Source organism: Hemitrygon akajei, chromosome 7, assembly GCF_048418815.1.
Source record: "Hemitrygon akajei chromosome 7, sHemAka1.3, whole genome shotgun sequence".
Taxonomy (NCBI): domain Eukaryota; kingdom Metazoa; phylum Chordata; class Chondrichthyes; order Myliobatiformes; family Dasyatidae; genus Hemitrygon; species Hemitrygon akajei.
Window position 1 is genome coordinate 17,084,407 of NC_133130.1, and position 12,542 is coordinate 17,096,948.

At 46.0% G+C, this 12,542-nt stretch overlaps 1 protein-coding gene across 5 annotated transcripts in view; it reads right to left on the reverse strand.

Moving 5' to 3' along the window:
* Positions 1–10,034, reverse strand: part of adgrg6 (adhesion G protein-coupled receptor G6) — a 161,718-nt gene extending 151,684 nt beyond the window's left edge. For 4 of the 5 annotated variants that reach the window (XM_073050438.1, XM_073050437.1, XM_073050435.1 and 1 more), the window contains exons 1-2: positions 9,418–10,034; positions 9,154–9,239 (exon numbers count right to left, since the gene is read on the reverse strand). The gene's annotated coding sequence lies outside the window, so the exon portion shown is untranslated. Of the gene's footprint in view, positions 1–9,153; positions 9,340–9,417 lie in introns of those variants that run through there. The other variant, XM_073050436.1, reaches the window with a different exon arrangement.
* Between the last annotated feature and the right edge of the window lie 2,508 nt (positions 10,035–12,542).

Below are 12,542 nucleotides of genomic sequence, written 5' to 3' on the forward strand. Positions count from 1 at the left end.
TTGGAAACTACCCGGATGGAATATGAGGTGTCACTCCTGCACCCTGAGAGAGGCCTCATTGTGCAGTAACGCTTCCTTGGAGTCTTCCCACCTCCATCACCATTAAATATCTTCATAATCATAAAACCGATCACCTCTGACCTTCCCTGTTCCAAAGTAAACAGACCTAGCTGAACGTTCTCTCCCGATAAGGAATACCTGTCAGAACGGGCTTCATCTTTGCAATTTCCCAGTGTCCCTATTTTCCTTTGGAGGCATTGAAATCAGAATTGTATAAAATTTGTTTGGAATCATGTCAGCTTTTATAAAAGTTTAATTACTGCTGGAGACGCTCAGTAATGCACTCTCTGATGTTCTCCACAGTGCACAGAATCATCTCTGGTAAGAACTATTTCCAACTGCCTTCTCCTCCCCCCCCCACCCCACCCCCCAATCAACTCCTTCACCAACCTCTCTGCGCTCGGGGCAGAGGAGCTGAGGAGGAACACGACAGAGTTATGGGTTGCACAGAAGTGGGGAACTTTTCCCTACAGCAGCTAGAATCTGAAGCTGGAGGCTACAGGATCAGAATAAAGGGGTAACAAACAATCTTCCGGAGGAACTGAGTGGGCTATGCAGCACCTGTGCGAGGAAAGGAATTGTTGATCTGATATGTTGACTATTTTTATCCTCCCACAACCTGCTGGTTCCTCCAGCACAGGGGTGTCAAACTCATTTTAGGTCACGGGCCGGATTGAGCAAAATGCAGCTTCATGTGGGCCGGATCAGTCGGACGCGTGCGAACGCAGCTTTCGTTGCCTCCGTTTTTTCAGCCTGCTCTCATGTGTCTCAGTCTCTGCTATAACTACAAAGTGTTTCACTTTACAAATTCCATTTCTTATGAAGAAGACTGCCGAGCAAGACTGCCGAATAAACACTAAAAACCCTGAAAACCTGATACCTGAATAAACTCAGCATTAGCCATATCATATGCCATAGGCGCTTCGATTACTGGGGCCAGCTTTAATAGTAATTAGATATTATCTCGCGGGCCAAAGATAATTCCACCGCGGGCCGGATTTGGCCCGCGGGCCTTGAGTTTGACATATATGCCCAGCAGATTGTTCTGATTCTAACAATTATCACAGGTACAGCGAAACATTCTCCAAGAGGACCTCAACCTTGGCGTAGGGTTTGGAGGCTTGCCAGCCTCAGTGACCCGGAGAGCTACACTGGCTGGAGTCAGGGCCTTGGGCCTTGGCTCTTGGTAGGGTCACCTATGTCAAACAGGTCAAAGGGTAGAGGCCAGACTAAGAGTAGTCCACCAGTCTTCCAGGTTCAGGGGATCAGCTCAGGGATAAAACCCTGAGTGCTGGAAAAGCAGTTGTTACAGAAACAGCAATGAAGAACCCTTCTGTACAGACAGAGGTGGAAGACCTTCATTGTTGCCCTAAATGCCAGTGGCATAACAGGCAGTAAGTACATCGAAACACAGAGTGAAATGAGTCACTTTGTGTTAACAACCAACACAACCTAAGGACACGCTCGGGGCAGTCCGCTAGTGTCACCACACATTCTGGCACCGACGTAGCTTGCCCACAATGTTCAGAAGAATAACGCAAGCAACAACAATATCAGAACAGAACAAAGTAAAACTATCAGCTTCCCCTCCCTCCCACTCACCCCTCAACATGCACAGACAAGTCTCCAACCTCAGGACAGGCCCACAACTATCGGTATGAGCACATAAAAAACCTAAACCTGAGCCACGACATCGATAGGCATCACAGCTCAACGCCATCTTGACTGGAAGAGACGCCAGCACCTGTGTTCTCTCATGTTTCCTAGGGTAACGGGGTAAGAACTTCAGAGGGGGTCTGGTGAACAAGTGTTTTTCACACGGAGGATGGTTATACGCTGAGACGCACTGCCTGAGGGTGTAGTGAAAGCAAAGCTCTCATGGCCATAAGATAAGCACAGATTCACAGTGGACTTTGGACCAAATGTTGGCAAATGGGATGAGTATGGATGTTAGCAAGGAGAACGATGGATAAGAGGGCAGCACAGTAACCTAGCAGTGCCTTACAGCACCAGCAATCACCAGTCGTGATCACCTGGTCATGTGGGACCTAAGGCTCCTGTACTTCTTGCCCAATGGTAGAAGCAAGAAGAGAACATGGCCTGGATGGTGGAGGTCTGTGATGATGGATGCTGCTTTCCTGTGGCAGTATTCTTTGTAAATGTGCTCAGTGGTGGGGTGGGCTTTGCTTACTATGGACTGAGCTGTATACAACATTTCCTGCAGACTTTTCTGCAACGCAAACCCATTTCAATAATTCAAGCACGTTTTCTCAGCAGATATTACTAATGCTGATCCTGCACATTTCCAAATGAAACCTCCTGTCCATCCAGGACATGCCCCCTTCTCCTTACTACCAGTGGGGAGGAGATTCAGGAGACTGAAGACCCACATGCAATGATTCAGAAACAGCTTTCCTCCCCTCCACCATCAGTCTGCTGAACAGTCCATAAAGATAAATATTATATACATATATATCAAAGATTAGCTCTATTTGCCACGTGCACATTGGAACATCGAAACAGGCAGCGAAATGCATTATTTGCATCAATGTCTAACGGGGCCTAGGATGTGCTGGTGGCAGCCCACTATGTTGCCATGCTTCCCTCGGCAATATAGCATGCCACAACTTACCCACCCTAACCCACATGTCTTTGGAATGTCGGAGCACATTCTGAGCACCCAGACGAATTCCTTATGGTCACAAAGAGAACCTGTAAATTCCTTACAAACAGAGGCAGGAATTGAACCCCAATCGCCAGTGCTGTAACACATGATGCTAACCACTATGCTACCATGCCATCCATGAACACAAGAACACAACCATCTTTCGCACGACTTAGTTCTGTAATTATAGTCATTCGGTGCCTTTGCACTATACCGCTACCACAAAACAACAAATTTGAAATCATCATCATCGTAATCATCATAATCATTATGTAATGTGTCATATGACGTTGTCAAGCAAGGCCTTTCCATGGCTATGATTGTTATTGGCAAATTTTTCTACGGAAGTGGTTTGCCTTGCCTTTTTTCTGAGCAATACCTTTACAAGACGGGTGACCCCAGCCATTATCAAAACTCATCAGCAATCGTCTGCCTGGCATCAGTGGTCACATAATCAGGACTTGTGATATCCACCAGCTACTCACATAGATTCACGTAACCCCGAACGGGGAAGCTGAGCAGGTGCTATACCCTGCCCAAGGGTGACCTGCAGGCTCAAGGGAAGGAGCACCTTACACCTCCTTTGGCAGAGACGTACTGTATCTCCGCCCACCACCCACACATCACCTAACTCATTGATACATAAATCTCATTCTGATCCTGTCTCCTGCCTCAGGTAGATACAACCGATCCCAACACCTATCTGTGAAGAACAGCAAAGTTCAAGGCAAATTTATTAACCAAGTACATATGTGTCACCAGATACTACTATGAGATTCATTTCCTTTCAGCAATTCACAGTAGAACAAAACAAATACAATACAACGAGTGAAAAACCACACACAAAGACTGAGGCGATTTGGTGTGTCACTTGCAAATTCCTACAGGTGTACTGTGGACAGCATTCCAACTGGCTGCATCAAGAGCCTAAAAGCACAGTCTCAACGATTCGGGAACAGCTTCTTCCTCTCTGATCAGATTTCTACCTCACTATCTCACTACCTCACCTCTTTTTTATTTCTGTTTTTACATTACTTATTTGATTTAACTACTTAACATACGAGGGGTGATTGATAAGTTCATGGCCTAAAGTAGAAAGAGTCAATTTTAGAAAACCTAGCACATTTATTTTTCAACATAGTCCCCTCCTGCATTTACACACTTAGTCTAGCGGTCGTGGAACATACGGATCCCTTCTTTGTGGAAGTGGTCCACAGCAGGGGTGATTGATAAGTTTGTGGCCTTAGGTAAAAGGAGATTAATTATTCAGCTCGTGTTACATGCATGTGCAGTTCAACTCTTTAAGTGGAAGTGCAGAAAGTTTGAAGTTAATAACTCACCTCCTTCTAACTTGGGCCACGAACGTATCAATCACCACTCGTGTGTGTGTGTGTGTGTGTGTGTGTGTGTGTGTGTGTGTGTGTGTGTGTGTGTGTGTGTGTGTGTGTGTGTGTGTGTGTGTGTGTGTGTGTGTGTGTGTGTGTGTGTGTGTGTGTGTGTGTGTGTGTGTGTATATATACACACATTACTGTCATTCACAGGTTTTTATTTGATTACTGTGTGTTGCATTGTGCTGGTCGACAGATGCCGGTAATACTGAACCTGACTCTGATTTTGATTTTGATAAGTGTAGGAGAGTTCTCCTCTGACGCAGGCTGACAAACACCCTTTAGCACCAAACTGTAACTTTTGATCACTAGAGTGATGAGTGTTTGGACAACATTGTAACGGGTAACCAGACTCATATCCCAACTGCAGCTACGCTTCAAAAGCAACTTTGGAACATTCTGAATTTGTGAATGGCGAGATATACAGTGTAAAACAGTCATTTCTTTAACACTGCAAACTGACCTCAGGCTAATTGGCAGTGCAGATCTGCAGCGAAATGCAGGGCTTGCTCTTTCAATACTGGATATTGTTCAAAATTCTGGATTTGGGAAAGTGGGCGTTGCTAGAAAGACCACTACTTATTCTTCATATTCACTGCCCTTAAGAAGGTTGAGGCTCTCCCTCAGGGATCATTACTGCCTTCCCATGTCACCAGTAGTGCCAGGGTTCCGGGGCTTTGACCCAACGGAGATGAAGGTACAATGAACTGTGTCAAAGTCTGGACATGTCTGTAAATTGCAGAGGGAGGGGTTGGAGGGGATGCTGGTCAGTGACCTTCTCAGTGGGAAAGGCCAAATGGGAGGGGAAGGAAGAATTTAAAGAACCATCCAGGTTAGATGCTGTGAGATGTATTTACCAGACTGTAACACGGAAAATGAAGGGGCCATTTATCCTTCCCACTCTGAAGGATCAGGGATCAACTTTATTTGTCATTTATATTAAAAAGCATTAGGAACTTGCTGTGGTGGGTTGGTTGGGGCACAACATGCAACAGGAATCAACATTTACCAATATTAAAGAGAATTGCATTAAAAATAAAGTTAGAGGTTTAAGTACTTATATGAAATAAAATGGCATAAATATACAAAAACAACATTATTTACAATGTAAGCAGGATTATAAAAAGAAGTTTAAAGTGTTTATTGTGCAGTGATTGAGGTAACAGATAGAAGAGGTGCGAAGAGGGTGCTAACCAGAATGGCTGATCAGATTAACTGCCTAGAGGAAGAAAGTTTATTATTCCATCCAATTGAGCTCTCCTTCCTCTATCTACCCATTTTCCTTTTAGACTACAGGTTCCTAACCTTCCTTATGCCATGATGAGTTTACACAAGGAAGACTCCAACATCCCAGTACATCCTAAAAAGCCAGCTGAATGGGAAGACCAAGATCTGAGCCATCAATGGATTTCCCTCACCAGTCATCAGATACCCAGCTGCAATAGTGTGCTGGCCTAGGAATGATCTGGAAGCCACTGACATCAAGGCCTGGAAACTATTAACAACACATAGAGGATTCCACCCAAAGTCCGACGTCAAGTGACTGTACACCCTCCGGAATAAAGGAGGACGGGGATTTGGAAGTGTCCAGGTCACAGTTGGAAGAAATGCGAAACATCCCTGAGTATGTCAGGAAGGTGGCCCCTAAGGCCGACCTGCTAGGAGAAACCTCAGACAGCAGGCAGGGGACATGGAAATGGAAGTGGGTGAAGCAGAGTCAGAGGACCAGAGGCCACGGCAGGACAAGCCACTGCACGGGATTTACCATCGCCAGATATCAGAGGTGGGTGACACAAGAAAGTCCTACCAATGGATGGAAATGGCAGGGCTGAGGGACAGCACAGAGGTATTGCTCGTGGCTGCACAAGACAGACACTGAGCACAAGCGATAGAAGCAGGGGTCTGTCACACCAGACAAGACCCACAATGTGGACTGAATCCACTGAAACCATCCAGCACACAGTAGCAGGGTGCAAGAGGCAGGCAGGGTCAGCATATACTGAACGGCACAACCAAGTTGCAGGAATTGTACAGGAACACCTGCACTGAGTATGGATCGGACACTCCCCAGTCCAAATGGGAAACACCCAAGAAGGTAGTGGAGAATGACAGAGCTAAGGTCCAGTAGGACTTCCAAATACTGACTGATACGCAGGCACTGGCCAACTGACCAAACATTGTAAGGAATGTAAGGACAAGGAACATTGTAAGTTAATACAAACATTGTAAGGACAAGGAACAGAAGAAAGCAATAGTAATAGATGTGGCAATCCCAAATGACAGTAACATCAGGAGGAAAGAATATAAGAATCTGGTGAAATACCAGGGCTTGAAAGAGCAAATAGAAAAGTTAAGCCTGCGTAACATTCCAGTGGTGATAGGAGCACTTGGAGCTGTGATACCTGGACTGGGAGAGTGGCTCCAACAAATCCCAGGAACAAACATCTGAGATCTCAGTCCAGAAAAGTACATTGGTACGAACAAGAATACTGTGTCAAACCCTCAAGTTCCCAGGCCTCTTGCACAGGACCCAAAATTCAGGGAAAATACGCATACACATCACCCATAAGGGGTGAGAAATATATATAGATAGATAGATAGATATTTCTCAATGTAATTTATAGTATTTTTATGTATTGCTTTGCACTCCTGCTGCAGAACAACAAATTTTGAGACATAAACCAATGATATTAAACCTGTGTCTGATTCTGATTCTAATACACGGGAAAATAACAACAGAATGCAGAATAAAATGTCCACCAGCATAATCAATGACATCTCCACTCATGCCAGGCACTTTCTCTTCTCCCCTCTCACACAGAGCAGAGGATACAGAAGCTCGAGAGCATACACAACCAGGCTAGAGGACAGCTCTGTCCACCACAAAAGACAGGATCTCCCAGCGGCCACCCATTTCCATTCTGACATGCCCCCTCGCTACAGCCATGATGGGGCAATACTCAGGACGGAGGAGTGACACCTCATGTTCTGCCTGTAACCTGATGGCATGACTCCAGCAAACTTCCACAGCTCTACAGTGGAGAACACTAACTGGCTGCCTCACTGTCGAGTATGTGCAGGAAGAGAAAGAGCTGCAGGAAGTTGCAAATTCAGCCAGTTCCGTCATGGCACCATCGAGCACATCTTCAAAAGGTGATGCCTCAAGAAGCTGGCATCTGTTGTTAAAGACCCCCGCCATCAAGAAGTTGCCCTCTTCTCCTTACTACCATCAGGGAGGAGGTACAGGAGCCTGAAGAGGTGTTGTAGGGACAGCTTCTTCTGTACCGCCATCAGATTTCTGAATTGACAATGAACCTGTGAACACTACCTCACTAGTTACACTACTTCTTCATTATCGATATTTCTCATTGTAACTTATAGTCCTTTTTACGGCTTAAAACTGCACCACAACAAATTTCATAACACGTCAGTGATAATAAACCTGATTGCACACACACACACACACACACACACACACACACACACACACACACACACACATATATATATAGCATATGTGTGTGTTTGTCCGTTTGAATGTGTGCAATCAGGTTTATTTTCACTGACGTGTTATGAAATTTGTTGTGGTGCAGTTGTATATACTCCGTATATAGAACAACAACCAATCTGCTAGAGGAGTTGTGCGGACCCAGTAGCATCTGCGAGGAAGGGAGAAGGATTCCTTTCTCTCCACAGACGCTGCTCGATCCGCTGAGGTCCTCCAGCAGATTATTTCCACCTCCAGATTCCAGCGCTTGCAGCCCGTGGTGTCTGCGTGCAGATTTAAGGGAGGAGAATCAATGTGGCCACGCGCGGTGGGAATGAGATTCAACCAGCGTCGGATCTGTCCCAAATCCCATTCAAAGATTCCATCCGACCGGCACCCGTTCGAAGCAAAAAGGTGTATCATCTCGCTGCCGAGAGGAACAACTTCTGCAGGCGCCAGAGGAAATAGGACCAATTTAGAATTCCATACCAAATTCAAGTATAATTTCAACCAGGGCAGTTAGAAAGACACCCGAGAGATTATGCCGCGGGTGTCTGAACCTTTAGCACACACACTAATCTCGTACAGCCCTGATGTCTAACTTCCTAGCGGTTTGAACTCGCGCTGGATGGGATGAATAGGGAATCAGGCAGTGCCTCGGAAATCGCTTGAAAGTCTGCAGTACTTTTGTTTCGCAAGTTGTCACCGGGATAAAACGGAGAGGATAATTCCTCTAAAGAAGTTTCCGAAGATTCGCGGCAGCGCTCGGGAAAGTGAGGCGGGAGAGGACGGTTCTTTTGTTTGACCGAACCCGGGTTTTGTGAGGAAATTTCGGGGTTGAAATTTGACACGGGGAAGAGCGTCGAGTAAGGCGTGTCTGCTTATACACAGACGCATTCGAAAACTTGTTCCGAGTGTCAAAGAGCCTGCGCCCAAACGAACGAAAGCCCGTGCCCATACACAACCCGGTCTCGTCCCCAACCACCAGCACTTGTCTCTTTTCGAACGGGGGACTGGTGCGGAATTTGATCTTTGTGACATTCTCGCTTTGCTGTAGACGCGGGAGATTCTGGGGGTTAGGGTGGATTTTCAAAGAGGTCCCCCGCAATCTGAACTTCGACATCGTCCCTGTCGTTATATGTAATGAATTAAGAAACAAAGAATTGCGCACGCCACAACAGGGGCGACCGAGGAAATGAACATTAGGCGCCGAAAATGCTCCGAACATTAGGCGCCGAAAATGCCCAATTTCCTTCAAAGCGAACAGACATTAAAACTCCTGAGACCTTGCACTGGTCTCGGTCTGTCCCGGGTAACTTGAAGAACAAGTTCCTCACAGTGGGAGGAACTCGGCAGGTCAAGCAGCATCTGAGGAGAGAAAGTGGCCCAGAAAAGGATCACGACCCAAAATACAGACTACCACAGATGCTGCTCGGCCCGATGAGCTCCTCCGGCAGATTACCAGCGTCTGTCTTCGAGAATTGAAAACGCAGCATTAAATGCAATCTTACATTTGACCTTCATAAAACCCGCGTTAAGCCGGTGTCTCTTACCTGGATTTAGACGAAATTCACTCAGCTGGGCAGATTCCTGAACTGCATGCTTCAAAGAACTGTCACCTCTCGGCGAGACCCGGCTTCTGTACCGGGGCGGAGAGAGGGAGGGAGAGAAAGAGAAAGAAAGAGAGAGACGGGAGTCAAATTAAATTCTTACAGCACAATCCTACGTTGTAAGTTGTACTGACACACTCACAATTGATACTAAATTAAAGCAGAGGGTGGGGACTAAATGTAAAATGTGTTAAAGGTGGGACTTACAGTCTGGACGTTCTCTCCCGGGCAGTAAACAGGCAGTGAACTGTTCGACTGGCGTTTGAGTTATAGAGAGAGAGGCGAGTCCGCACTGGCTCTGTCGGCGCACCCCAGCGCGGAATGAACTAAGACCTTCCCGGTTGCCGGCTGACGGTTCAGCGCCCCGGCAAGGAGTGATTTCCCTGGGCGGCGGGTTCTCCTCTGCGTGGGCAGCCGTTTCTGTCCCCGAGAGGCACACGCGGCTGTGCACGTTCAAGACTCAGACTCCCGTTTGGTTTCCCCAGCCCCTCCCTGTGACAACATCGACGAGAAAGTCTGATCAAGTCCTCTCCCCCTACTTTCACGGGGAGTCCTGAAACGATGCTCTCTGTATTCCTGCTCTTGTCAGTAACTTTTGTAAGTCAGTCCAGTGTTCCCCAACTCCTGGACGCGACACTTATCCTCCCAGTGCCCACTGTCACCACCCTTCCACTTGTCTCCGCGGGAGTGTGAAACCACGGCTCTTCCCCCGATCTATCTTTTGATTCCGTTTTTCCGCAGTTGCGCCACTTAAACGTCCATGTCTCCGCGAAAGCTCCCCTCCGCGGACGCCGACCGGCCCACTGCGATTTTCCTTGAGTCGCCGCCAAAAGAATTCTGCGTTTTCAAATTTTGCGCACAATTAGGCAGAACGACAAAACATGGAACAGGACAACACAGGAACATCCTCTGTACTACAATGTCTGTGCCAAGCACAGTAACACATTAAACTACAGCTGCCAGAAAAAGTTTGAGAGCCCTTTGCAATTACCTAGTTTGCTGCTTTAATTACTCATAAAATGTGGTCTGATCTTCATCAAAGTCACAATAATAGGCAAACACGATCTGCCTCAAATACTAACACACAAAAATAATTGTACCTCTCCTCAATACTGGGTACACCATTTAAACAATCACAGTCTAGGTTCAAAAAGTATGCGAACCTCTGAGGAAATGCCTTCTACAAAAGCGATTTGGAATCAAGTGTTCCAATCAATGAATGCTGAATGAAGTGAAAAAGAACCCAAAGGACCCGCACCTCTGGAACTTGCTAAAGTCTCTGTTCATGCCTCCACTAGAAGAAAAACACTAAACAAGAATGGAAGCTCTCCAAAGAACATGGCTGCACTTCCCAAGTTTGCAAAAGACCACCTGGATCTTCCATAACACTTCCGGGACAATGCTCTGTGGACAAATGAGACAAAAGTTGAACGTTTTTTTTTGGGCAGAAATGCACACCGCTATGTCTGGAGGGAGAAGAAAAGCACTGCGCACCAACACCAAAACCTCATCCCCACTGTGAAGCATGGCGGAAGGGGCATCCCGGTTTGGGGCTGCTTTGCTACCTCAGCGCCTGGACAGCTTGCAATTGTTGAGGGAACAATGAATTCAAAAATGTACCAAGACATTTTATAGGAGACTGTCAGGGTCGCAGTCCATCACCTAAAGCTTAATAGTAGTTGGAGGCTACCACAAGATAGTGATCTGAAACATGAGAAAATCAGCAACAGAATGGTTTAAAAAGAAGAAAATTTGTGTTTTGGAATGGCTAATTCAGAGTTCAGACCTTAACCCAATTGAAATGTTGTGGCAGGTCCTGAAGAGATGTGCATGCAAGGTATCCCAGAAATAATGATGAACTGAAACAGGTTTGTATGGAGGAATGGTCTGATATCCACTGTGCAAGTCTGATCGGCAGCTCCAGGAAATGTTTGGTGGAGGTTATTGCTGCTAAAGGATGTTTGACCAGTACTTCCTTAGAAGGTTGGCGTCATTCAATGTCTGTAGTGAGATGCTGAAGATGTTCTATAGGTCAGTTGTGGAGAGCGCCCTCTTCTTCGTGGTGGCGTGTTGGGGAGGAAGCATTAAGAAGAGGGACGCCTCACGTCTTAATAAGCTGGTAAGGAAGGCGGGCTCTGTCGTGGGCAAAGTACTGGAGAGTTTAACATCGGTAGCTGAGCGAAGGGCGCTGAGTAGGCTACGGTCAATTATGGAAAACTCTGAACATCCTCTACATAGCACCATCCAGAGACAGAGAAGCAGTTTCAGCGACAGGTTGCTATTGATGCAATGCTCCTCAGACAGGATGAAGAGGTCAATACTCCCCAATGCCATTAGGCTTTACAATTCAACCACCAGGACTTAAGAACTTTTTAAAAGCTATTATTAATGCTTTTTGAGATAGTGATTTAGATGCATATCATATTTTTTACTGAGTTAAGTATTGTATGTAATTAGTTTTGCTACAACAAGTGTATGGGACATTGGAAAAAAAGTTGAATTTCCCCATGGGGATGAACAAAAGTATCTATCTATCTATCTATCTATCAGTTATTAAATACAAAGGTTCACATACTTTTTTCTCAACCTGAACAATGTGTTCGATACAGACATGAAAAGTACAATTATTTGTGTGTTCAAGCAACACACACAAAATGCTGGTGGAACGCAGCAGGTCAGGCAGCATCTATAGGAAGAAGGACTGTCGACGTTTCGGGCCGAGACCCTTCGTCAGGACTAACTGAAATAAAAGACAGTAAGAGATTTGAAAGTAGGAGGGGGAAGGGAAAATCTGAAATGATAGGAGAAGACCAGAGGGGGTGGGGTGAAGCCAAGAGCTGGAAAGGTGATTGGCAAAAGTGTTATTAGTTTAGGCAGATTGAGTTTGTCTATTATTGTGACTTAGATGCAGATCAGATCACATTTTATGAGTAATTAATGCAGAAAAACAGGTAATTACACAGGGTTCACAAACTTTTTCTTGCAACTGTAAATATATTCTGCCTCCATTCCTGACATATTCACATATCTGTCTAACAGTCTCTGAAATGCCATCAAAATATCTGCTTCTACCACCACCTACCTCCTGACAGCCCATTCCAGCCACACATCTTCATTAAAGAATCTTTTCATCTCCCCAAGGATTTTGAATGATGAATTTTTATACTCCAGATGGGTGGCGGGCAGGGTAGAGATACATCTTTACCAAAGGAGGAGTATGGCGCTCCTTCTCTCTGCTAGCCTGCAGGACACCCTTGGGCAGCTGCTTAGCCCCGTGATCAAGGCTCACATGGGGTCGAGGGAGCAGGTGGTTGACAGTTGTATGAGCAGTT